The following is a 27,517-nucleotide window of genomic DNA, read 5'->3' as shown; positions in this document are numbered from 1 at the left end:
GATGTCTGATTGATGAATATGCTAAAAGTTGTCGTAAGGATGTTTGATTTAAACCTCCTATTGCCAAAATAATAATTCTTAAGATAATAATTGTTCAAATAAAAGTTCTTAATTGAATACAATAAGATAAGACCATTATTGGGGCGATTTTTTGTCATGTTATTAATGTTAAACAATTATTTCATCTTGATTCTCCTTTAACTTCTGGAAATCAGAAATGGGAAGGTGCAGCTCCAATCTTTAATAATAGTCTAGATCTAATTATTATTGATGGGATAAATTCTGTTTCCCATCCCATGGGATATTTTATTTGAATCAGCAAAATTGAAAATAATAATATTGTCGATGCTATTGCTTGGACAATAAAATATTTAATTGATGATTCATTTATTATTATATTTTTATTTCTTGTTAGGAGCGGAATAAATGAAAGTAAGTTGATCTCAAGTCCTATTCAAACCCCAAATCAGGAATTTGATGAAATGGACAGGATCGTTCCTATCATTAATGTTGATAGGAAGAGAAGTTTTGTAGAGTTGTTGGTCATTAAAAAGGAGAGGATTGATACCTCTATAAATGGGGTATGAACCCATTAGCTTGTTTAGCTTACCTTTTTACATTAAGGTGTATGATGCACGTTAGTTTTTGATACTAAAGGAGGTAGTTTAATTCCATCTTATGTAATTTTAATGAAGGTAATTTTATTTACTTTATTTACCCTATCAAGGTAACCCTTTAATCAGGCACTTCATTTATTTAATATATAAATCGAAAGTTTTTTTTTTAAATTCTTTTATGTATTATTTTGTTTCATTAGGATTAATTTATCCTGCTCTATATATAATAAATAATTTATATTAATATATTACATTTAATTGAAATTAAAGTATTATAAGTTCATCTTACCATTATCAATTGATTATTTTAATGCAATTATTTACCTAGGATTATAGCTACTTATGTTTTTAGCTTAAAATAGGTTATTATAATATAATAAATATAATAATATGTAATTTAATATTTAATATTATTATAATTGGATATAATAAATAAAATTATTAATTTAAATGTAAAATATTATAATTAATATAATTATTTATATCCAATAGGAATTCAACCCTTTAACCCTATACAAATTCCATTACTTAATACAGCTATTCTTTTAGCATCAGGAGTAACAGTAACATGAGCACATCATAGTTTAATGGAATCTAATCATACTCAAGCACTACAAGGATTATTCTTCACAGTGTTATTAGGACTATACTTTACAATACTTCAAGCATATGAATATTGAGAAGCACCTTTTACCATTGCAGATGCAGTTTATGGATCAACATTCTTTGTTGCAACAGGATTCCATGGTTTACACGTAATTATTGGAACAATCTTTTTATCAACATGTCTACTTCGACACTCAATAAATCAATTTTCACCAAGACATCACTTTGGATTTGAAGCAGCAGCATGATACTGACACTTCGTAGACGTAGTATGATTATTCTTATATATCTCTATTTATTGATGAGGTAGATAATTGTTTTTCTAGTATAAATAGTACATTTGACTTCCAATCAGAAAGCTTGATATAAATCAAGAAAAACAAGTCTAATTCTATCAACAAGAGTTTTCATTAGATTTATTATTCCAATAATTGTTATAATCCTGGCAACAACACTATCAAAAAAATTAATTAATGATCGAGAAAAAAGATCACCATTTGAATGTGGGTTTGATCCAAAAAGATCAGCACGAATACCATTCTCAATACGATTCTTCCTAATCGCAGTAATCTTTTTAATTTTTGATGTAGAAATTGCACTAATTCTACCAACTGTAATTATTTTTAAAACTTCAGACATTATAATCTGAACAGTATCAACAATATTTTTTATTCTAGTTCTATTAGGAGGACTATACCATGAATGAAACCAAGGAGCATTACAATGAGCAGAATAAAGGGTTGTAGTTAAATATAACATTTGGGTTGCATTCAAAAAGTATTGATATTATCAATCAACCTTAAATAGAATAAGAAGCGAAATATTGCAGTCAGTTTCGACCTGGAAGATTGGTATGTACTACCCTTATTCTTATTAATTGAAGCCAAAAAGAGGCGTATTACTGTTAATAATATAATTGAACTATAATAGTTCCAATTAAGGAAATGTAAAGCCAATATGAAAGCTGCTAACTTTTTATATTAGCGGTTAAACTCCGTTAACATTTCTAAAATTTATATAGTTTAAATAAAACATTACATTTTCACTGTAAAAATAATATATCTATATTTATAAATACTTAAAAGTAAAAATACTTCCTTAACATCTTCAGTGTCACGCTCTAATTATAAGCTATTTAAGTAAACGAAAAACAATATTACCAAAATAAATATTCAAAAAATAAAAGTTAAAAGATAAATCTTGAAATTAGAATCATATCAACCTTGAATATAACCAATTAAATAAATAAATAATCTATATAAACCTTGACCACCAAGTAATTCACCTCAACCATAATCAAATGACTTAGATGAATAATAACCTATTTTTAAAGGAATATATCTAATAAACTTAGTTGAAAGAAAAGGTATAAATCATATAGAACCAGCAAATCTAACAAAAGAAAGTATACTTAAAGAAAATAAATTATGAGAAAAATCAAAATTAGAAATAAGATAACCTAAATAAGCACCTAAAATAACAACTGTAATAGTTAAAAACTTTAAATAATAAGGTAAAGCAATCACATGAGGAATAGGAAAAATTAATCAAGATAAAAGACTACCACCAAAAACAGCAACAAACAATAGACCAATTATTCCAAATGAAATATAATAACCCTTATCATCAAAAGAAAATCTAGAATAAAAATTATTATCACCAGATATTGAATAATAAAACAAACGAAAAGAATAAGAAGCAGTTAAACCAGTAGAAAGAAAATAAAGAAAAAAAATTAAACAATTAATTCATCTTAAACAAACCATCTCAAGAATTAAATCCTTTGAATAAAATCCCGCTAAAAAAGGTATTCCACACAAAGATAAACTAGAAACATTAAAACAAACTGAAGTTAAAGGTATGAAATTAACAATTGATCCTATAAAACGAATATTCTGAGAATCCTTCAAATGATGAATTATTGAACCTGCACATATAAATAATAATGCCTTACATAAAGCATGAGCCAATAAATGAAAAAATGCAAGCTTTGGATAACCTATAGCCAAAATTCTTATTATTAAACCAAGTTGTCTTAAAGTAGAAAGAGCAATAATCTTCTTTGAATCAAACTCAAAATTAGCGCCCAATCCAGCCATAAATATAGTTATACAACCAATTAAAAGTAAAAATCAACCACAATTATAAGTATCCAATATTGGTCTAAAACGAATTAATAAATAAAAACCAGCAGTAACAAAAGTAGAAGAATGAACTAAAGCAGAAACAGGAGTAGGAGCTGCTATAGCAGCAGGAAGTCATGAAGAGAAAGGAATCAGAGCTCTCTTAGTTATAGCTGCTAAAACAATTAATATAGTAATGAGCTTTATTTCAAAAGAATTAGAAATAAAATCATAATAATAAATATAATTTCAACCACCAAAATTTAACATTCATGCAATAGAAATTAAAATAGCAACATCACCAATACGATTAGAAAGTGCAGTTAATATACCAGCACTATAAGATTTTACATTTTGATAATAAATAACTAAACAATAAGAAACTAAACTTAAACCATCTCAACCTAATAAAATTCAAATTAAATTAGGACTAATAATTAAAAAACCTATAGAAAGAATAAATCTTAAAACAATAATAATAAAACGATTTATATTCTTTTCACCAGATATATAATCCTCTCTATAATAAATAACCAAAGAAGAAATATGTATAACAAAAGATATAAAAATAAGAGATATTCAATCCAAAATTAAAGTTATAACAACTATAGAACCATTTAAATTGAAAAGCTCTCACTCAACAAAAACTCTATAATCAATTATTAAATAATAAATACCTAAAATAAAAATTATAGTTCTCGAAATAAACAAAGAAAAAAAACTCAAAGAACAAATAGAAAATAAATTCACGGCCTAAGATGAAAAACTTCATATCATTGATTCCACAAAACAATATTTTTAATTAAAATACTTAAGCAAACTAAACAAAGAAATATTCACCCTTTAAACAGAGAATATTTAAAGGCAAACTATGTAAAAGTAAAAGATGATATTCACGAAAATAACCAAGAGAACAAGTATAAACTCCAGAATAATAATTCCCATGCTGAGAATAAGAATATATATACAAAGTATAAACAGCTCTAAAAAAAGATAAAAAAATCAAAGCAAAGAATCTAAAAGAAGATCAAGATATAATTCTATTTAATAATCTAATTTCACCTACCAAATTTAAAGAAGGAGGAGCAGCCATATTTGATGATCTTAAAAGAAATCATCATAAAGCCATTCTTGGCATCAAATTAATTATACCCTTGTTAATTAATAATCTTCGTCTACCTAAACGTTCATAAATAATATTAGATAAACAAAATAAACCAGAAGAACATAAACCATGACCAACCATTAGAGAAAGAGAACCTACACAACCTCATCAATTCATAGTCATCAATCCACCAATAACCATTCTTATATGAGCAACAGAAAAATATGCAATTAAAGACTTTAAATCAACCTGACGAAAACAAATAAATCTTACAATAACACCCCCAGATAAACCTAAAGACAATCAAAAATAATTAAACTTTAAACCCAAATAAGAAATAACCTTTATAACACGAAAAATACCATAACCACCTAACTTTAATAAAACACCAGCAAGAATTATTCTACCTGAAATAGGGGCCTCTACATGAGCCTTAGGAAGTCATAAATGAACCAAAAACATAGGTATCTTAACTAAATAAGCCAAAATTATAAATACATAAAACATAAAATAATAAGAACCAAAATCAACCAATAAAGGAAAATATAAAGTATTAGAAAAATCATAAACCTTAAATAAAACTAATAATAAAGGTAATCTAGCAACCAAAGTATAAAAAATTTAATAAACACCAGCCTGCAAACGCTCAGGTTGATAACCCCAACCCAAAATTAAAAGTAAAGTAGGAACTAATCTAGCCTCAAAAAAAATATAAAAAGAAAGAAGACTTAATGTAGCAAATGAACAATAAAGCATAATTATTAAAATCAAAACCATAAAAACAAAAAATGCTTTTTATTATCCTTCAAACCTTCCTAGTTGGATTAATAACAGGAACAATAATAGAAAGATATTGATTATCATATATTTTATTTTTAACATTTCTTGGTGGTATACTAGTATTATTTATTTACATTACAAGAATTGCATCAAACGAAATATTTCAGCCTAAATCAATCACTATAATTATTACATTAATAATGTGAGTATTTATCATATTAATATTAATTATTCTAGATATATCTATATTTATAGACTTTTTCAAAAACACCGAAACTATAAATATTGATAATTCAATCAGTTATCAAGAAATAACAATATCTTTAGAAAAATTATATAATAGACCAACATTCATTATTACAATAATAATAATAATTTATTTATTTTTAGCACTACTAGCAGTTGTTAAAATCACCAATATTAATCAGGGACCTATTCGTAAAATAAGATAATTACTAATGAATAAACCCTTACGATTAAGACATCCTTTAATTAAAATTATTAATAACTCTTTAATTGACTTACCTGCCCCAACAAATATTTCATTTTGATGAAATTTTGGATCCCTATTAGGGTTATGTTTGGTAATTCAAATCGTAACTGGACTATTTTTAGCTATACATTATACATCAAATATTGAAATAGCATTCAGTAGTGTAGTACACATCTGCCGAGACGTAAATAATGGTTGAATTATCCGAACCTTACACGCAAATGGAGCATCTATATTTTTTATTTGTATTTACTTACATGTAGGACGGGCATTTACTATGGATCTTATATATATATATACATACCTGAATAATTGGTACAGTGATTTTATTTTTAGTTATAGCAACTGCATTTATAGGATATGTCTTACCCTGAGGCCAAATATCTTTTTCAGGTGCAACAGTAATTACTAATTTATTATCAGCAATCCCATACTTAGGAACAGATTTAGTCCAATGAGTATGAGGAGGATTCGCTGTTGATAATGCAACATTAAATCGATTCTTCACATTCCATTTTGTATTACCATTTATTATTGCTGCTATAGCAGCAATTCATTTATTTTTTCTTCACCAAACAGGATCTAATAATCCTCTTGGACTAAATGGAGATATTGAAAAAATTCCATTCCATCCATACTTTACCTTTAAGGATTCTATTACATTTGTAATAATAACATCATTATTAATTATACTATGTTTAATTAATCCTTACCTATTAGGAGATCCAGATAACTTTGTATCTGCCAACCCATTAGTAACACCAGTTCACATTCAACCAGAATGATATTTCCTATTTGCATATGCAATTCTACGATCTATCCCTAATAAGTTAGGCGGTGTTATTGCATTATTTTTAGCAATTAGAATCTTAATAATTTTACCATTTTATAATAAAACACCATTCCGAGGCATTCAATTTTACCCTATTAATCAAATTTTATTCTGAATTATAGTAGTTGTTGTATGCTTACTAACGTGAATTGGTAAACGACCTGTTGAAGAACCTTATATTATAACAGGTCAAATCTTAACAATTATTTACTTCCCATATTTCTTAATTAATGTCCATGTCGCAAACGCATGAGATAAATTAATTAAGGAATAAAGTTAATTAGCTTAGGAAAAGCATATGTTTTGAAAACATAAAATTAGAAGTTTAACTCTTCTATTAACTTTTCTCAAAAAATTTCACTAAACAAATGAGATAAATAAAATCTTTAAACCAACAAAGAAAATAAAAAAATTCAAAGATAAAGGTAAAAAACTTTTTCAAGCTAAGTACATTAATTTATCATAACGGAACCGTGGTAATGTTCCACGAACCCAAATAAAACCAAAAGATATAATAGCAAGCTTAATAAAAAATATAAAAGAATAAAAATCACCGCCCAAAAAAATTAAAGCCAATAACATTCTTATGAAGACAATTCTAGTATATTCAGCTAAAAAAATTAAAGTAAAACCACCCGCACCATACTCAATATTAAATCCTGAAACTAACTCAGATTCCCCTTCAGCAAAATCAAAAGGAGTACGATTAGTTTCAGCTAAGCAAGAAGCAAAACAAGCTAAAGCTAAAGGAAAAGAAATAATAATAAATCAACAATAAAGCTGATAGTTTATAAAATCAAACATATTAAAACTACCAATTAAAATAATTAAAGACAATAAAATTAAAGCTAAACTAACTTCATAAGAAATTGTTTGAGCAACAGAACGAAGAGAACCTAATAATGAATAATTTGAATTAGAAGATCAACCAGCAATTATAACAGTATAAACACCTAATCTAGTACAACATAAAAAAAATAAAAATCCATAAGAAAAAGAACACATATAAGTTAAATAAGGAAAACTTACTCAATCGGCTAAAGAAATAATGAAATTAAAAACAGGGGAAAAATAATAAAGTAGGTAATTAGATATAATAGGAATTGGCTGCTCCTTACAAATTAACTTAATAGCATCTCTAAATGGCTGAGGAATTCCAACAAAACCTACCTTATTTGGACCCTTTCGAATCTGAATATAACCTAAAACCTTACGCTCTAATAAAGTTAAAAAGGCAACACTAATTAAAACACAAATAACCAATAAAAGAAAATTCAAAATAAATATAAATAAATCATAAAGTATCAATACTATTTGTTGAAAAAATCTACATAAATGAATTCTAAATTCAACACATTAATCTGTCAAAATAGTAAATAAATTAATATTAATCAATATAACAAAAAATATTTTAACCATATGGTCCTTTCGTACTAATATGGATTAACAATCTTAGGATAGAAACCGACCTGGCTCACGCCGGTCTGAACTCAGATCATGTAAGAATTTAAAGGTCGAACAGACCTAATCATTGGGCTCCTGCACCCAAAATTTTTCTTAATCCGACATCGAGGTCGCAATCTGCTTTGTCGATATGAGCTCTCAAAAACAATTACGCTGTTATCCCTAAGGTAACTTAATCTTATGATCATAAATTATGGATCAAAATAACAAACATAAATAAATGATATAATAATGAAGAGTTTATCTATTCTTCATGTCACCCCAACAAAACATCATCATTAAATATAGAAAGACAAACAAAAAACTATATAAAAGTAAAATGTCAAGCTCTATAGGGTCTTCTCGTCCTAAAGAAGAATTTAAGCCTTTTGACTCAAAAGTTAAATTCAAAAATTTATTAAGAGAAAGTTGATTTCTCGTCAAGTCATTCATTCCTGCCACTAATTAAGAGACTAATGATTATGCTACCTTTGCACGGTCAAAATACCGCGGCTCTTTAAAAATACGCTCAGTGAGCAGGCCAGACCTCAAAATATAAACAAGAGGACATGTTTTTGATAAACAGGCGGAAATCAATTTTGCCTAGTTCCTTATAATAAGTTCACAAGGTAAAAATTTCATACAAATAAATATACTAATTCTATCATTATTACAAAAATTTTAAAATTAAATTAACAATCTTAATAAAAAACCTAAAATATTTATAAAATCAAAATAAAAAATAATGAACTAAAACGTAATCTTAAAGATAGCTGGTTTAAAGCTTACTATTATATTTCTATAAAATAAATTATAGGTTATTAACTTCAAAGCTTATCCCTTAAAGAATAAATAAGTTAATATTTTTACTTAAAAAATTAAATAAAAACAAATAACTTTAAAAAATAAAATTTTTTCTTAAGAAACTAGATATCTTGGGAAACGATTAACATCTCATTTCTATAAATAATTTAATAATAATTATGATACATTTACTATAAATTATTTATAAATCAACCCAAATCGAGACAAGTAAAATAAATACTAAAATTTTGATAAACCCTGATACAAAAGGTACAATAAATAAAATCTACTTAAAAAAATTTAAAATAATATTTCATAAAACACTTACATTACCAATAAACTATAATTTAAAAAATCAATTCCATAAAATATACTAAGACAAAAATACAATAAAATTATTTATATTAAATAATTAAATAAACAAAAAATAAATATAATAAAATAAATAATCAAGATATCCTGATTTGCACAGAAAAATTTTCAGTGTAAATGAAACACTTTACTAATAAGTTATATCTTGAAACTCTTCCTAGATACACTTTCCAGTACATCTACTATGTTACGACTTATCTCATCTAAATTGAAGCTACTTTAAATTAAAATAGAATAATCAATAATGAGAGCGACGGGCGATGTGTACACATCTCAGAGCCAATATCAGTTAAATTAAATAAATTAAATTACTATCAAATCCACCTTCATTAACAGTATTTCACTATCAAATCCGTTATAAACAAAAATCTATTGTAACCCACCTCCTCTTAACTATAAGCTGCACCTTGACCTGAAATATTTTATAATTATAAATCTTGAGAATTATAACTCTAAAAAGATTCTCTGATAATGGAGATATACAAACAAATAAATTAAGTAGAGTAAATCGTGTATTATCAATCATGGGGTAGGGTCCTCTGAATGGAATGAGATACCGCCAAATTCTTTGGGTTTAAAGACCTTAACTAATAGTACCCTGGTAAATATAATTAACATTTAAAATAATAGGGTATCTAATCCTAGTTTATTATTTAAATATCACAGATTCATAAAAAGGGCCACAAATAAATTTTAACATTTCACCTTACAAATTTATATTTCAACCATAATAATATAAACAACTGTTTTAACCAATAATATTCACTAGTATCAATCGTATAACCGCGGCTGCTGGCACGAATTATGCCGATACTAAATCAATTGCTAAATCCAAAATCACTTGATAATTAAATCAAATTACTGCAAAAAGAACATTTAGTCTAACAAAACTTACATATAATACAAAGAAAAAGTGAATAAACAAGCAAGAATAAAACTTTTAAAAATAAAAAATAAGAAAATTTTAAATCTATTAATTCAGGAAAAAATAAAAGATTCAAATATTTAAAGAAAAAAAAAGAAAAAAACAACAAACATTAACAAAAAAAAAGAAACGCCCCTATGTATGACCACAACAACTTCTCTATTATATATAATTAAAGATTAATATGGAACATGTATAGCAATAAATGTATTATATTCTTTCTTATTTAATCTTTCTTTTCACTAATAAATAAAGAAAGATTAAATTATATAATAAATATATTTTATACAATTATGTAATTTAATATAATATGTTATTAATATGAATTCTTTTTTTTATATTAAGTTAACTTTCCTATATATTAGTTAAATAATCTAATTATAGATAATTTACATAATTATATTATTATAATTAATATAATTATTTATATTAATTATAATATTTTATATTTAAATTAATAATTTTATTTATTATATCCAATTATAATAATATTAAATATTACATTACATATTATTATATATATTATATTATAATAACCTATTTTAAGCTAAAAACATAAGTAGCTATAATCCTAGGTAAATAATTGCATTAAAATAATCAATTGATAATGGTAAGATGAACTTATAATACTTTAATTTCAATTAAATGTAATATATTAATATAAATTATTTATTATATATATATATATATATAAATAAAATGAGCAGGATAAATTAATCCTAATTAAACAAAATAATACATAAAAGAATTTCAAAAAAAAAACTTTCGATTTATATATTAAATAAATGAAGTGCCTGATTAAAGGGTTACCTTGATAGGGTAAATAAAGTAAATAAAATTACCTTCATTAAAATTACATAAGATAGAATTAAACTACCTCCTTTAGTATCAAAAACTAACGTGCATCATACACCTTAATGTAAAAAGGTAAGCTAAACAAGCTAATGGGTTCATACCCCATTTATAGAGGTATCAATCCTCTCCTTTTTAATGACCAACAACTCTACAAAACTTCTCTTCCTATCAACATTAATGATAGGAACGATCCTGTCCATTTCATCAAATTCCTGATTTGGGGTTTGAATAGGACTTGAGATCAACTTACTTTCATTTATTCTGCTCCTAACAAGAAATAAAAATATAATAATAAATGAATCATCAATTAAATATTTTATTGTCCAAGCAATAGCATCGACAATAATATTATTTTCAATTTTGCTGATTCAAATAAAATATCCCATGGGATGGGAAACAGAATTTATCCCATCAATAATAATTAGATCTAGACTATTATTAAAGATTGGAGCTGCACCTTTCCATTTCTGATTTCCAGAAGTTATAGGAGCATCAAGATGAAATAATTGTTTAACATTAATAACATGACAAAAAATCGCCCCAATAATGGTCTTATCTTATTGTATTCTATTAAGAACTTTTATTTGAACAATTATTATCTTAAGAATTATTATTGGGGCAATAGGAGGTTTAAATCAAACATCCTTACGACAACTTTTAGCATATTCATCAATCAGACATCTAGGTTGAATAATTAGATCATTAACAGTCAGAGAATACATCTGAGAACTATACTTCATTATTTACTCACTATTAAGATTAATTATAGTTTTATTATTTAAGCAAATAAATTTATTTTTCATAAATCAAATTTATTCAGCCAGAAATATAAAAACCGAAATTAAATTCGTAATATTCTTATCTTTATTATCTTTAGGTGGACTACCACCATTCCTTGGATTCTTACCAAAATGAATTGTAATACAATCATTAATAGAAAACAATATAACAACTATTATAACTATTATAGTTGTATTAACTACAATTACACTCTACTACTATATACGTATTAGATTCTCAGCTCTAATTATATCATACACAGAAAATTCGTGATCTATAAAGATAAAGTCCCAAAAATCAGGAATCATTCTTCCTATAACAGTAATAATTTCAACAATAGGATTGATTTCAACATCAACCTTAATTTCATTATACTAAGGACTTAAGTTAATCAAACTAATAACCTTCAAAGTTATAATTAAAAGAATAATCTTTTAGGCCTTAGTAAAATTTTACACCTCTAGAATTGCAGTCTAGAATCATAATTGAATATAAGACCTAAATATGATAAGAGAGAAAACATCTCATAAGTAGATTTACAGTCTACCACCTAAAATTCAGCCATCTTACCGCAAAAATGATTATTCTCAACAAACCATAAGGACATTGGTACTTTATACTTCATATTTGGAGCATGAGCAGGAATAGTAGGAATATCATTAAGAATACTTATTCGTGCTGAACTTGGCCAACCCGGATCTCTAATTGGCGATGACCTGATTTATAATGTTATTATTACAGCTCACGCATTCGTAATAATTTTCTTTATAGTAATACCTATTATAATTGGTGGATTTGGTAATTGACTTGTTCCACTAATAATTGGTGCACCAGATATAGCATTTCCACGAATAAATAATATAAGTTTTTGTTTACTACCACCTTCACTAACCCTTCTTCTTACATCTTCTATAGTAGATAATGGTGCTGGTACAGGATGAACAGTTTACCGTCCTCTAGCAGGAGCTATTGCACACGGGGGTGCATCTGTAGATCTAGCTATTTTTTCACTGCACTTAGCAGGTGTATCATCTATTCTTGGTGCAGTGAATTTCATTACAACAGCAATTAATATACGATCAGAAAGTATAACTTTAGATCAAACACCTTTATTTGTATGATCTGTAGCTATTACAGCATTACTTCTCCTTCTTTCACTTCCAGTTTTAGCAGGAGCTATTACTATATTATTAACAGATCGAAATTTAAATACATCATTCTTTGACCCTGCAGGAGGGGGTGACCCAATTCTATATCAACATCTATTTTGATTCTTTGGACACCCAGAAGTTTATATTTTAATTCTACCGGGGTTCGGAATTATTTCACATATTGTATGTCAAGAAAGAGGAAAAATTGAATCATTTGGAACATTAGGTATAATTTATGCTATACTATCAATTGGACTAATAGGATTTATTGTATGAGCACATCATATATTTACAGTAGGAATGGATGTTGACACACGAGCATATTTTACATCAGCAACAATAATTATTGCTGTACCTACAGGAATTAAGGTATTTAGATGATTAGCTACATTATATGGAACTAAATTCAAGTTCAATCCACCATTATTATGAGCTCTAGGATTTATTTTCCTATTTACAATTGGTGGATTAACAGGATTAGTATTAGCAAATTCATCACTTGATATTGTATTACATGATACATATTATGTAGTAGCCCACTTTCATTATGTATTATCTATAGGAGCAGTATTTGCAATTATAGGAGGTGTCATTCAATGATATCCACTATTTACAGGATTAACTATAAATAATACATGATTAAAAATCCAATTTACAATTATATTCATTGGAGTAAATTTAACATTCTTTCCTCAACACTTCCTAGGATTAGCAGGAATACCTCGACGATACTCTGACTACCCAGACGCATATACATCATGAAACGTAGTATCAAGAATTGGGTCTACAATTTCTATTGTAGGAATCATTATATTCATTGTAATTATATGAGAAAGAATGATTACAAACCGAGCAACTATATTTAGAGCTAACATAAGAAGATCAACAGAATGACTACAAAATAACCCTCCTGCAGAACATAGTTACTCAGAATTACCATTAATCTCTAGATTCTAATATGGCAGATTAGTGCAGTAGATTTAAGCTCTACAAATAAAGGATTGACCTTTTATTAGAAAATATTTATTAATGGCAACATGATCAAATTTATCTCTTCAAGATGGAGCTTCACCATTAATGGAGCAATTATCATTCTTTCATGATCATACTATGGTCGTATTATTATTAATTACAGTAATTGTAGGTTATGCCCTAAGTTATATATTATTTATTGCCCATACTAACCGTAATATACTTCATGGACATTTAATTGAAACAATCTGAACAGCTTTACCAGCAATTACATTAATTTTTATTGCCCTTCCATCATTACGACTATTATATTTACTTGATGATTCAGTAGATGCAATAATTACAATTAAAACCATTGGACGACAATGATATTGAAGATATGAATATTCAGACTTCATAGACGTAGAATTTGACACTTATATAACACCAGAACAAGACCTAGAAAATGATGGATTCCGACTACTAGATGTAGATAACCAAACAATCCTACCAATAAATACAGAAGTACGAGTATTAACAAGAGCATCAGATGTTCTACACTCATGAGCAGTTCCTGCATTAGGGGTTAAAATTGATGCAACGCCACGTCGGTTAAATCAAGGAACATTCACAATAAATCGACCTGGATTATTCTTTGGACAATGCTCAGAAATCTGTGGAGCAAACCACAGATTTATACCAATTGTAATTGAAAGAACTTCAGTAAATTTATTTATTAAGTGATTATCTAAGATAATTTAAGGAGTTAGTTAAAATAAATAACATTAGAGTGTCAATCTAAAGTAACTAAAAAAAATTAGTGCACCTTGAAATTCATCAGATGACTGAAAGTAAGTAATGGTCTCTTAAACCAAATAATAGTAAATTAACGACTACTTCTGATGGGGAAATTATATCCAAATCCCTCAAATATCCCCTCTTATATGATTCTCACTATTCATTATATTTTCAGCTACATTAATCTTGTTTAATCAAATAAACTTCTTCTCATTTAAACCTAAACTTATTAAAAGAGCAGAAAAAGGAACAATTGAAATAAAAAACTTAAATTGAAAATGATAACAAATCTATTCTCAACATTTGACCCATCAACTAACATCTTTAATTTATCATTAAATTGAACTAGAACATTTCTAGGACTATTATTAATCCCATCACTATTTTGACTTACACCATCACGAATTAACATTATCTGAAATAAACTAAATTTAACCTTACATAATGAATTTAAAACACTTCTTGGACCAAAATCATTTAATGGAACAACATTCATTTTCATCTCAATTTTTATTATAATATTATTTAACAATTTCATAGGATTATTCCCTTATATTTTTACTAGAACAAGACATTTAGAATTAACATTTGCAATTGCCCTACCTATATGGCTAAGATTTATATTATTTGGATGAATTAACCATACTAATCATATATTTATTATATTATTTAATCTTTCTTTATTTATTAGTGAAAAGAAAGATTAAATAAGAAAGAATATAATACATTTATTGCTATACATGTTCCATATTAATCTTTAATTATATATAATAGAGAAGTTGTTGTGGTCATACATAGGGGCGTTTCTTTTTTTTTTGTTAATGTCTTTAATTATTTAATATAAATAATTTCATTGTATTTTTGTCTTAGTATATTTTATAGAATTGATTTTTTAAATTATAGTTTATTGGTAATGTAAGTGTTTTATGAAATATTATTTTAAATTTTTGAAGTAGATTTTATTTATTGTACCTTTTGTATCAGGGTTTATCAAAATTTTAGTATTTATTTTACTTGTCTCGATTTGGGTTGATTTATAAATAATTTATAGTTAATGTATCATAATTATTATTAAATTATTTATAGAAATGAGATGTTAATCGTTTCCCAAGATATCTTAAGAAAAAATTTAATTTTTTAAAGTTATTTGTTTTTATTTAATTTTTTAAGTAAAAATATTAGCTTATTTATTCTTTAAGGGATAAGCTTTGAAGTTAATAACCTATAATTTATTTTATAGAAATATAATAGTAAGCTTTAAACCAGCTATCTTTAAGATTACGTTTTAGTTCATTATTTTTTATTTTGATTTTATAAATATTTTAGGTTTTTTATTAAGATTATTAATTTAATTTTAAAATTTTTGTAATAATGATAGAATTAGTATATTTATTTGTATGAAATTTTTACCTTGTGAACTTATTATAAGGAACTAGGCAAAATTGATTTCCGCCTGTTTATCAAAAACATGTCCTCTTGTTTATATTTTGAGGTCTGGCCTGCTCACTGAGCGTATTTTTAAAGAGCCGCGGTATTTTGACCGTGCAAAGGTAGCATAATCATTAGTCTCTTAATTAGTGGCTGGAATGAATGGCTTGACGAGAAATCAACTGTCTCTTAATAAATTTTTGAATTTAACTTTTGAGTCAAAAGGCTTAAATTCTTCTTTAGGACAACACGCGATCTAGTGTCTTGACATTTTACTTTTATATAGTTTTTTGTTTGTCTTTCTATATTTAATGATGATGTTTTGTTGGGGTGACATGAAGAATAGATAAACTCTTCATTATTATATCATTTATTTATGTTTGTTATTTTGATCCATAATTTATGATCATAAGATTAAGTTACCTTAGGGATAACAGCGTAATTGTTTTTGAGAGCTCATATCGACAAAGCAGATTGCGACCTCGATGTTGGATTAAGAAAAATTTTGGGTGCAGGAGCCCAATGATTAGGTCTGTTCGACCTTTAAATTCTTACATGATCTGAGTTCAGACCGGCGTGAGCCCGGTCGGTCTCTATCCTAAGATTGTTAATCCATATTAGTACGAAAGGACCATATGGTTAAAATATTTTTTGTTATATTGATTAATATTAATTTATTTACTATTTTGACAGATTAATGTGTTGAATTTAGAATTCATTTATGTAGATTTTTTCTACAAATAGTATTGATACTTTATGATTTATTTATATTTATTTTGAATTTTCTTTTATTGGTTATTTGTGTTTTAATTAGTGTTGCCTTTTTAACTTTATTAGAGCGTAAGGTTTTAGGTTATATTCAGATTCGAAAGGGTCCAAATAAGGTAGGTTTTGTTGGAATTCCTCAGCCATTTGGAGATGCTATTAAGTTAATTTGTAAGGAGCAGCCAATTCCTATTATATCTAATTACCTGCTTTATTATTTTTCCCCTGTTTTTAATTTAATGATTTCTTTAGCCGTTTGAGAAATTTTTCCTTATTTAACTTATATGTGTTCTTTTTCTTATGGATTTTTATTTTTTTATGTTGTACTAGATTAGGTGTTTATACTGTTATAATTGCTGGTTGATCTTCTAATTCAAATTATTCATTATTAGGTTCTCTTCGTTCTGTTGCTCAAACAATTTCTTATGAAGTTAGTTTAGCTTTAATTTTATTGTCTTTAATTATTTTAATTGGTAGTTTTAATATGTTTGATTTTATAAACTATCAGCTTTATTGTTGATTTATTATTATTTCTTTTCCTTTAGCTTTAGCTTGTTTTGCTTCTTGCTTAGCTGAAACTAATCGTACTCCTTTTGATTTTGCTGAAGGGGAATCTGAGTTAGTTTCAGGATTTAATATTGAGTATGGTGCGGGTGGTTTTACTTTAATTTTTTTAGCTGAATATACTAGAATTGTCTTCATAAGAATGTTATTGGCTTTAATTTTTTTGGGCGGTGATTTTTATTCTTTTATATTTTTTATTAAGCTTGCTATTATATCTTTTGGTTTTATTTGGGTTCGTGGAACATTACCACGGTTCCGTTATGATAAATTAATGTACTTAGCTTGAAAAAGTTTTTTACCTTTATCTTTGAATTTTTTTATTTTCTTTGTTGGTTTAAAGATTTTATTTATCTCATTTGTTTAGTGAAATTTTTTGAGAAAAGTTAATAGAAGAGTTAAACTTCTAATTTTATGTTTTCAAAACATATGCTTTTCCTAAGCTAATTAACTTTATTCCTTAATTAATTTATCTCATGCGTTTGCAACATGGACATTAATTAAGAAATATGTGAAGTAAATAATTGTTAAGATTTGACCTGTTATAATATAAGGTTCTTCAACAGGTCGTTTACCAATTCACGTTAGTAAGCATACAACAACTACTATAATTCAGAATAAAATTTGATTAATAGGGTAAAATTGAATGCCTCGGAATGGTGTTTTATTATAAAATGGTAAAATTATTAAGATTCTAATTGATAAAAATAATGCAATAACACCTCCTAACTTATTAGGGATAGATCGTAGAATTGCATATGCAAATAGGAAATATCATTCTGGTTGAATGTGAACTGGTGTTACTAATGGGTTGGCAGGTACAAAGTTATCTGGATCTCCTAATAGGTAAGGATTAATTAAACATAGTATAATTAATAATGATGTTATTATTACAAATGTAATAGAATCCTTAAAGGTAAAGTATGGATGGAATGGAATTTTTTCAATATCTCCATTTAGTCCAAGAGGATTATTAGATCCTGTTTGGTGAAGAAAAAATAAATGAATTGCTGCTATAGCAGCAATAATAAATGGTAATACAAAATGGAATGTGAAGAATCGATTTAATGTTGCATTATCAACAGCGAATCCTCCTCATACTCATTGGACTAAATCTGTTCCTAAGTATGGGATTGCTGATAATAAATTAGTAATTACTGTTGCACCTCAAAAAGATATTTGGCCTCAGGGTAAGACATATCCTATAAATGCAGTTGCTATAACTAAAAATAAAATCACTGTACCAATTATTCAGGTATGTATATATATATAAGATCCATAGTAAATTCCCCGTCCTACATGTAAGTAAATACAAATAAAAAATATAGATGCTCCATTTGCGTGTAAGGTTCGGATAATTCAACCATTATTTACGTCTCGGCAGATGTGTACTACACTACTGAATGCTATTTCAATATTTGATGTATAATGTATAGCTAAAAATAGTCCAGTTACGATTTGAATTACCAAACATAACCCTAATAGGGATCCAAAATTTCATCAAAATGAAATATTTGTTGGGGCAGGTAAGTCAATTAAAGAGTTATTAATAATTTTAATTAAAGGATGTCTTAATCGTAAGGGTTTATTCATTAGTAATTATCTTATTTTACGAATAGGTCCCTGATTAATATTGGTGATTTTAATAACTGCTAGTAGTGCTAAAAATAAATAAATAATTATTATTATTGTAATAATGAATGTTGGTCTATTATATAATTTTTCTAAAGATATTGTTATTTCTTGATAATTGATTGAATTATCAATATTTATAGTTTCAGTGTTTTTGAAAAAGTCTATAAATATAGATATATCTAGAATAATTAATATTAATATGATAAATACTCACATTATTAATGTAATAATTATAGTGATTGATTTAGGCTGAAATATTTCGTTTGATGCAATTCTTGTAATGTAAATAAATAATACTAGTATACCACCAAGAAATGTAAAAATAAAATATATGATAATCAATATCTTTCTATTATTGTTCCTGTTATTAATCCAACTAGGAAGGTTTGAAGGATAATAAAAAGCATTATTGATATTGGGAGTCTTAATTTAATAAAATTAATATTTATTACATTTGATAATGATATAATTATTATTTTGATCATTTCAGGGGTTAGTTTATTTAAAATACCGGTTTTGGGGACCGATGATGGAAGCTTTTCCACCTCTGAAGTTTTAAAAGTGGGGGCTGGACTTATTTCCGGTTTACAAGACCGGCGTTTTTTTTAAACTATTAAAACTAATGTTTATATTCTCTATTTTTACTTCTTTATTGATTTATTTTGCTGGTGTTTATGTTTTTTCTTCTAAACGTAAACATTTATTAATGGTTCTTTTGAGATTAGAATATATTGTTCTTTCTTTATTTATGTTAGTTATTGTTTTTCTTATTGAGTTTGATTATGATTATTTTTTTCCTGTTATTTTTTTAGTTTTTTCTGTTTGTGAGGGTGCTTTAGGTCTTTCTATTTTAGTTTCAATAATTCGTTCTCATGGTAATGATTTTTTTAATTCTTTTGGTTTATCTTTATGTTAAAGTATTTATTTATAACTATTTTTTTGATCCCTCTTTGTTTATTAAATAATTGTTGATGGTTGGTTCATTCTTTAATGTTTCTGTCGGGTTTTGTTTTTATAATTTGTGTTTATTCATATGCTGATTTGAATATAATTAGATATTATTTTAGTATTGATTATTTTTCTTTTAGTTTAATTTTACTTAGTTTTTGGATTTGTTCTTTAATAATCACTGCTAGAGGTTCAGTTTATTTAAGTTCATATCATTCTAATTTTTTTGTTTTTATGGTTTTGATTTTAATAATTATGCTTTATTGTTCATTTGCTACATTAAGTCTTCTTTCTTTTTATATTTTTTTGAGGCTAGATTAGTTTCTACTTTACTTTTAATTTTGGGTTGGGGTTATCAACCTGAGCGTTTGCAGGCTGGTGTTTATTTAATTTTTTATACTTTGGTTGCTAGATTACCTTTATTATTAGTTTTATTTAAGGTTTATGATTTTTCTAATACTTTATATTTTCCTTTATTGGTTGATTTTGGTTCTTATTATTTTATGTTTTATGTATTTATAATTTTGGCTTTTTTAGTTAAGATACCTATGTTTTTGGTTCATTTATGACTTCCTAAGGCTCATGTAGAGGCCCCTATTTCAGGTAGAATAATTCTTGCTGGTGTTTTATTAAAGTTAGGTGGTTATGGTATTTTTCGTGTTATAAAGGTTATTTCTTATTTGGGTTTAAAGTTTAATTATTTTTGATTGTCTTTAGGTTTATCTGGGGGTGTTATTGTAGGATTTATTTGTTTTCGTCAGGTTGATTTAAAGTCTTTAATTGCATATTCTTCTGTTGCTCATATAAGAATGGTTATTGGTGGATTGATGACTATGAATTGATGAGGTTGTGTAGGTTCTCTTTCTCTAATGGTTGGTCATGGTTTATGTTCTTCTGGTTTATTTTGTTTATCTAATATTATTTATGAACGTTTAGGTAGACGAAGATTATTAATTAACAAGGGTATAATTAATTTGATGCCAAGAATGGCTTTATGATGATTTCTTTTAAGATCATCAAATATGGCTGCTCCTCCTTCTTTAAATTTGGTAGGTGAAATTAGATTATTAAATAGAATTATATCTTGATCTTCTTTTAGATTCTTTGCTTTGATTTTTTTATCTTTTTTTAGAGCTGTTTATACTTTGTATATATATTCTTATTCTCAGCATGGGAATTATTATTCTGGTGTTTATACTTGTTCTCTTGGTTATTTTCGTGAATATCATCTTTTACTTTTACATTGATTGCCTTTAAATATTCTCTGTTTAAAGGGTGAATATTTCTTTGTTTAGTTTGCTTAAGTATTTTAATTAAAAATATTGTTTTGTGGAATCAATGATATGAAGTTTTTCATCTTAGGCCGTGAATTTATTTTCTATTTGTTCTTTGAGTTTTTTTTCTTTGTTTATTTCGAGAACTATAATTTTTATTTTAGGTATTTATTATTTAATAATTGATTATAGAGTTTTTGTTGAGTGAGAGCTTTTCAATTTAAATGGTCCTATAGTTGTTATAACTTTAATTTTGGATTGAATATCTCTTATTTTTATATCTTTTGTTATATATATTTCTTCTTTGGTTATTTATTATAGAGAGGATTATATATCTGGTGAAAAGAATATAAATCGTTTTATTATTATTGTTTTAATATTTATTCTTTCTATAGGTTTTTTAATTATTAGTCCTAATTTAATTAGAATTTTATTAGGTTGAGATGGTTTAGGTTTAGTTTCTTATTGTTTAGTTATTTATTATCAAAATGTAAAATCTTATAGTGCTGGTATATTAACTGCACTTTCTAATCGTATTGGTGATGTTGCTATTTTAATTTCTATTGCATGAATGTTAAATTTTGGTGGTTGAAATTATATTTATTATTATGATTTTATTTCTAATTCTTTTGAAATAAAGCTCATTACTATATTAATTGTTTTAGCAGCTATAACTAAGAGAGCTCAGATTCCTTTCTCTTCATGACTTCCTGCTGCTATAGCAGCTCCTACTCCTGTTTCTGCTTTAGTTCATTCTTCTACTCTTGTTACTGCTGGTGTTTATTTATTAATTCGTTTTAGACCAATATTGGATACTTATAATTGTGGTTGATTTTTACTTTTAATTGGTTGTATAACTATATTTATGGCTGGATTGGGCGCTAATTTTGAGTTTGATTTAAAGAAGATTATTGCTCTTTCTACTTTAAGACAACTTGGTTTAATAATAAGAATTTTGGCTATAGGTTATCCAAAGCTTGCATTTTTTCATTCTTGGCTCATGCTTTATTTAAGGCATTATTATTTATATGTGCAGGTTCAATAATTCATAATTTGAAGGATTCTCAGGATATTCGTTTTATAGGATCAATTGTTAATTTCATACCTTTAACTTCAGTTTGTTTTAATGTTTCTAGTTTATCTTTGTGTGGAATACCTTTTTTAGCGGGATTTTATTCAAAGGATTTAATTCTTGAAATGGTTTGTTTAAGATGAATTAATTGTTTAATTTTTTTTCTTTATTTTTTTTCTACTGGTTTAACTGCTTCTTATTCTTTTCGTTTGTTTTATTATTCAATATCTGGTGATAATAATTTTTATTCTAGATTTTCTTTTGATGATAAGGGTTATTATATTTCATTTGGAATAATTGGTCTATTGTTTCTTGCTGTTTTTGGTGGTAGTCTTTTATCTTGATTAATTTTTCCTATTCCTCATGTGATTGCTTTACCTTATTATTTAAAGTTTTTAACTATTACAGTTGTTATTTTAGGTGCTTATTTAGGTTATCTTATTTCTAATTTTGATTTTTCTCATAATTTATTTTCTTTAAGTATACTTTCTTTTGTTAGATTTGCTGGTTCTATATGATTTATACCTTTTCTTTCAACTAAGTTTATTAGATATATTCCTTTAAAAATAGGTTATTATTCATCTAAGTCATTTGATTATGGTTGAGGTGAATTACTTGGTGGTCAAGGTTTATATAGATTATTTATTTATTTAATTGGTTATATTCAAGGTTGATATGATTCTAATTTCAAGATTTATCTTTTAACTTTTATTTTTTGAATATTTATTTTGGTAATATTATTTTTCGTTTACTTAAATAGCTTATAATTAGAGCGTGACACTGAAGATGTTAAGGAAGTATTTTTACTTTTAAGTATTTATAAATATAGATATATTATTTTTACAGTGAAAATGTAATGTTTTATTTAAACTATATAAATTTTAGAAATGTTAACGGAGTTTAACCGCTAATATAAAAAGTTAGCAGCTTTCATATTGGCTTTACATTTCCTTAATTGGAACTATTATAGTTCAATTATATTATTAACAGAAATACGCCTCTTTTTGGCTTCAATTAATAAGAATAAGGGTAGTACATACCAATCTTCCAGGTCGAAACTGACTGCAATATTTCGCTTCTTATTCTATTTAAGGTTGATTGATAATATCAATACTTTTTGAATGCAACCCAAATGTTATATTTAACTACAACCCTTTATTCTGCTCATTGTAATGCTCCTTGGTTTCATTCATGGTATAGTCCTCCTAATAGAACTAGAATAAAAAATATTTTTGATACTGTTCAGATTATGATGTCTGAAGTTTTAAAAATAATTACAATTGGTAGAATTAGTGCAATTTCTACATCAAAAATTAAAAAGATTACTGCGATTAGGAAGAATCGTATTGAGAATGGTATTCGTGCTGATCTTTTTGGATCAAACCCACATTCAAATGGTGATCTTTTTTCTCGATCATTAATTAATTTTTTTGATAGTGTTGTTGCCAGGATTATAACAATTATTGGAATAATAAATATAATGAAAACTCTTGTTGATAGAATTAGAATTGTTTTTCTTGATTTATATCAAGCTTTCTGATTGGAAGTCAAATGTACTATTTATACTAGAAAAACAATTATCTACCTCATCAATAAATAGAGATATATAAGAATAATCATACTACGTCTACGAAGTGTCAGTATCATGCTGCTGCTTCAAATCCAAAGTGATGTCTTGGTGAAAATTGATTTATTGAGTGTCGAAGTAGACATGTTGATAAAAAGATTGTTCCAATAATTACGTGTAAACCATGGAATCCTGTTGCAACAAAGAATGTTGATCCATAAACTGCATCTGCAATGGTAAAAGGTGCTTCTCAATATTCATATGCTTGAAGTATTGTAAAGTATAGTCCTAATAACACTGTGAAGAATAATCCTTGTAGTGCTTGAGTATGATTAGATTCCATTAAACTATGATGTGCTCATGTTACTGTTACTCCTGATGCTAAAAGAATAGCTGTATTAAGTAATGGAATTTGTATAGGGTTAAAGGGTTGAATTCCTATTGGAGGTCATAGTATTCCTAGTTCAATTGTTGGTGCTAATCTTCTTCTAAAGAATGCTCAAAAAAAAGAAACGAAAAATAATACCTCTGATGCAATAAATAAAATTATTCCTCATCGTAATCCAATTGATACAAATCCTGTATGTAATCCTTGATATGTTCCTTCTCGTACTACATCTCGTCATCATTGAATTATAGTTAGTAGGGTAATTCCAAATCCAATTATGAATAAGTTAATATTAAATAGGTGGAATCATTTGGCTAGTCCTGATACTAGGACTATTGCTCCAATTGCTCCTGTTAATGGTCAAGGTCTATAGTCTACTAAGTGGAATGGGTGGTTTGAGTGAGTTGTTAACATAGGTTTAATATACTTCTCTAGAATATAGAGTTCTTAGAATTGAGAAAACATAGGCTTGAATTATTGCTACTGCTGATTCTAGAATTAATAGAAGTATTTGTCCAATAATTAGTAATGAGATTAAGTTTATTGCTATAGATGGTCCTGTGTTTCCTAATAAGGTTAATAATAAGTGTCCTGCAATTATATTTGCTGCCAACCGTACTGCTAATGTACCTGGTCGAATAACATTACTAATTGTTTCAATTAGTACTATAAATGATATTAATGCAGGCGGTGTACCTTGTGGTACAAGGTGTGTAAATATATGATTAGTATGGTTAATTCATCCAAATAATATAAATCTTAGCCATATAGGTAGGGCAATTGCAAATGTTAATGCTAAATGTCTTGTTCTAGTAAAAATATAAGGGAATAATCCTATGAAATTGTTAAATAATATTATAATAAAAATTGAGATGAAAATGAATGTTGTTCCATTAAATGATTTTGGTCCAAGAAGTGTTTTAAATTCATTATGTAAGGTTAAATTTAGTTTATTTCAGATAATGTTAATTCGTGATGGTGTAAGTCAAAATAGTGATGGGATTAATAATAGTCCTAGAAATGTTCTAGTTCAATTTAATGATAAATTAAAGATGTTAGTTGATGGGTCAAATGTTGAGAATAGATTTGTTATCATTTTCAATTTAAGTTTTTTATTTCAATTGTTCCTTTTTCTGCTCTTTTAATAAGGTTAGGTTTAAATGAGAAGAAGTTTATCTGATTAAACAAGATTAATGTAGCTGAAAATATAATGAATAGTGAGAATCATATAAGAGGGGATATTTGAGGGATTTGGATATAATTTCCCCATCAGAAGTAGTCGTTAATTTACTATTATTTGGTTTAAGAGACCATTACTTACTTTCAGTCATCTGATGAATTTCAAGGTGTACTAACTTTTTTTAGTTACTTTAGATTGACACTCTAATGTTATTTATTTTAACTAACTCCTTAAATTATCTTAGATAATCACTTAATAAATAAATTTACTGAAGTTCTTTCAATTACAATTGGTATAAATCTGTGGTTTGCTCCACAGATTTCTGAGCATTGTCCAAAGAATAATCCAGGTCGATTTATCGTGAATGTTCCTTGATTTAACCGACCTGGCGTTGCATCAATTTTAACCCCTAATGCAGGAACTGCTCATGAGTGTAGAGCATCTGATGCTCTTGTTAATACTCGTACTTCTGTATTTATTGGTAGGATTGTTCGGTTATCTACAACTAGTAGTCGGAATCCATCATTTTCTAGGTCTTGTTCTGGTGTTATATAAGTGTCAAATTCTACGTCTATGAAGTCTGAATATTCATATCTTCAATATCATTGTCGTCCAATGGTTTTAATTGTAATTATTGCATCTACTGAATCATCAAGTAAATATAATAGTCGTAATGATGGAAGGGCAATAAAAATTAATGTAATTGCTGGTAAAGCTGTTCAGATTGTTTCAATTAAATGTCCATGAAGTATATTACGGTTAGTATAGGCAATAAATAATATATAACTTAGGGCATAACCTACAATTACTGTAATTAATAATAATACGACCATAGTATGATCATGAAAGAATGATAATTGCTCCATTAATGGTGAAGCTCCATCTTGAAGAGATAAATTTGATCATGTTGCCATTAATAAATATTTTCTAATAAAAGGTCAAACCTTTATTTGTAGAGCTTAAATCTACTGCACTAATCTGCCATATTAGAATCTAGAGATTAATGGTAATTCTGAGTAACTATGTTCTGCAGGAGGGTTATTTTGTAGTCATTCTGTTGATCTTCTTATGTTAGCTCTAAATATAATTGCTCGGTTTGTAATCATTCTTTCTCATATAATTACAATGAATATAATGATTCCTACAATAGAAATTGTAGACCCAATTCTTGATACTACGTTTCATGATGTATATGCGTCTGGGTAGTCAGAGTATCGTCGAGGTATTCCTGCTAATCCTAGGAAGTGTTGAGGAAAGAATGTTAAATTTACTCCAATGAATATAATTGTAAATTGGATTTTTAATCATGTATTATTTATAGTTAATCCTGTAAATAGTGGATATCATTGAATGACACCTCCTATAATTGCAAATACTGCTCCTATAGATAATACATAATGAAAGTGGGCTACTACATAATATGTATCATGTAATACAATATCAAGTGATGAATTTGCTAATACTAATCCTGTTAATCCACCAATTGTAAATAGGAAAATAAATCCTAGAGCTCATAATAATGGTGGATTGAACTTGAATTTAGTTCCATATAATGTAGCTAATCATCTAAATACCTGAATTCCTGTAAGTACAGCAATAATTATTGTTGCTGATGTAAAATATGCTCGTGTGTCAACATCCATTCCCACTGTAAATATATGATGTGCTCATACAATAAATCCTATTAGTCCAATTGATAGTATAGCATAAATTATACCTAATGTTCCAAATGATTCAATTTTTCCTCTTTCTTGACATACAATATGTGAAATAATTCCGAACCCCGGTAGAATTAAAATATAAACTTCTGGGTGTCCAAAGAATCAAAATAGATGTTGATATAGAATTGGGTCACCCCCTCCTGCAGGGTCAAAGAATGATGTATTTAAATTTCGATCTGTTAATAATATAGTAATAGCTCCTGCTAAAACTGGAAGTGAAAGAAGGAGAAGTAATGCTGTAATAGCTACAGATCATACAAATAAAGGTGTTTGATCTAAAGTTATACTTTCTGATCGTATATTAATTGCTGTTGTAATGAAATTCACTGCACCAAGAATAGAT

At 26.7% G+C, this 27,517-nt stretch overlaps 3 long non-coding RNA genes and 2 pseudogenes across 4 annotated transcripts in view; 4 read left to right on the top strand and 1 right to left on the bottom strand.

Annotated features, from left to right (window-relative positions):
• Nucleotides 1-22,793, top strand: part of LOC126306452 (NADH-ubiquinone oxidoreductase chain 5-like) — an 84,198-nt pseudogene extending 61,405 nt beyond the window's left edge.
• The window catches only part of LOC126306445 (NADH-ubiquinone oxidoreductase chain 5-like), a 325,608-nt pseudogene that overhangs the window by 112,111 nt on the left and 185,980 nt on the right, over nucleotides 1-27,517 (top strand).
• The window catches only part of LOC126306477 (uncharacterized), a 254,518-nt gene that overhangs the window by 47,267 nt on the left and 179,734 nt on the right, over nucleotides 1-27,517 (bottom strand). The gene's annotated exons all lie outside the window — the stretch shown is intronic.
• Nucleotides 1-27,517, top strand: part of LOC126306492 (uncharacterized) — a 267,731-nt gene that overhangs the window by 91,745 nt on the left and 148,469 nt on the right. The window lies entirely within an intron of this gene.
• LOC126306491 (uncharacterized) overlaps nucleotides 1-27,517 on the top strand; it is a 130,212-nt gene that overhangs the window by 73,061 nt on the left and 29,634 nt on the right. Inside the window, exon 1 of one of the 2 annotated variants that reach the window (XR_007553561.1) lies at nucleotides 25,690-26,287. The exons of the other annotated variant lie outside the window; for it this stretch is intronic. This is a non-coding gene — a long non-coding RNA (uncharacterized LOC126306491). Of the gene's footprint in view, nucleotides 1-25,689; nucleotides 26,288-27,517 lie in introns of those variants that run through there. 2 annotated transcript variants of the gene reach the window in all.

The sequence above is a fragment of the Schistocerca gregaria genome, unplaced genomic scaffold (genome assembly GCF_023897955.1).
Source record: "Schistocerca gregaria isolate iqSchGreg1 unplaced genomic scaffold, iqSchGreg1.2 ptg000333l, whole genome shotgun sequence".
Taxonomy (NCBI): Eukaryota; Metazoa; Arthropoda; class Insecta; order Orthoptera; family Acrididae; genus Schistocerca; species Schistocerca gregaria.
This window is presented reverse-complemented; position numbering and strand designations above follow the sequence as displayed.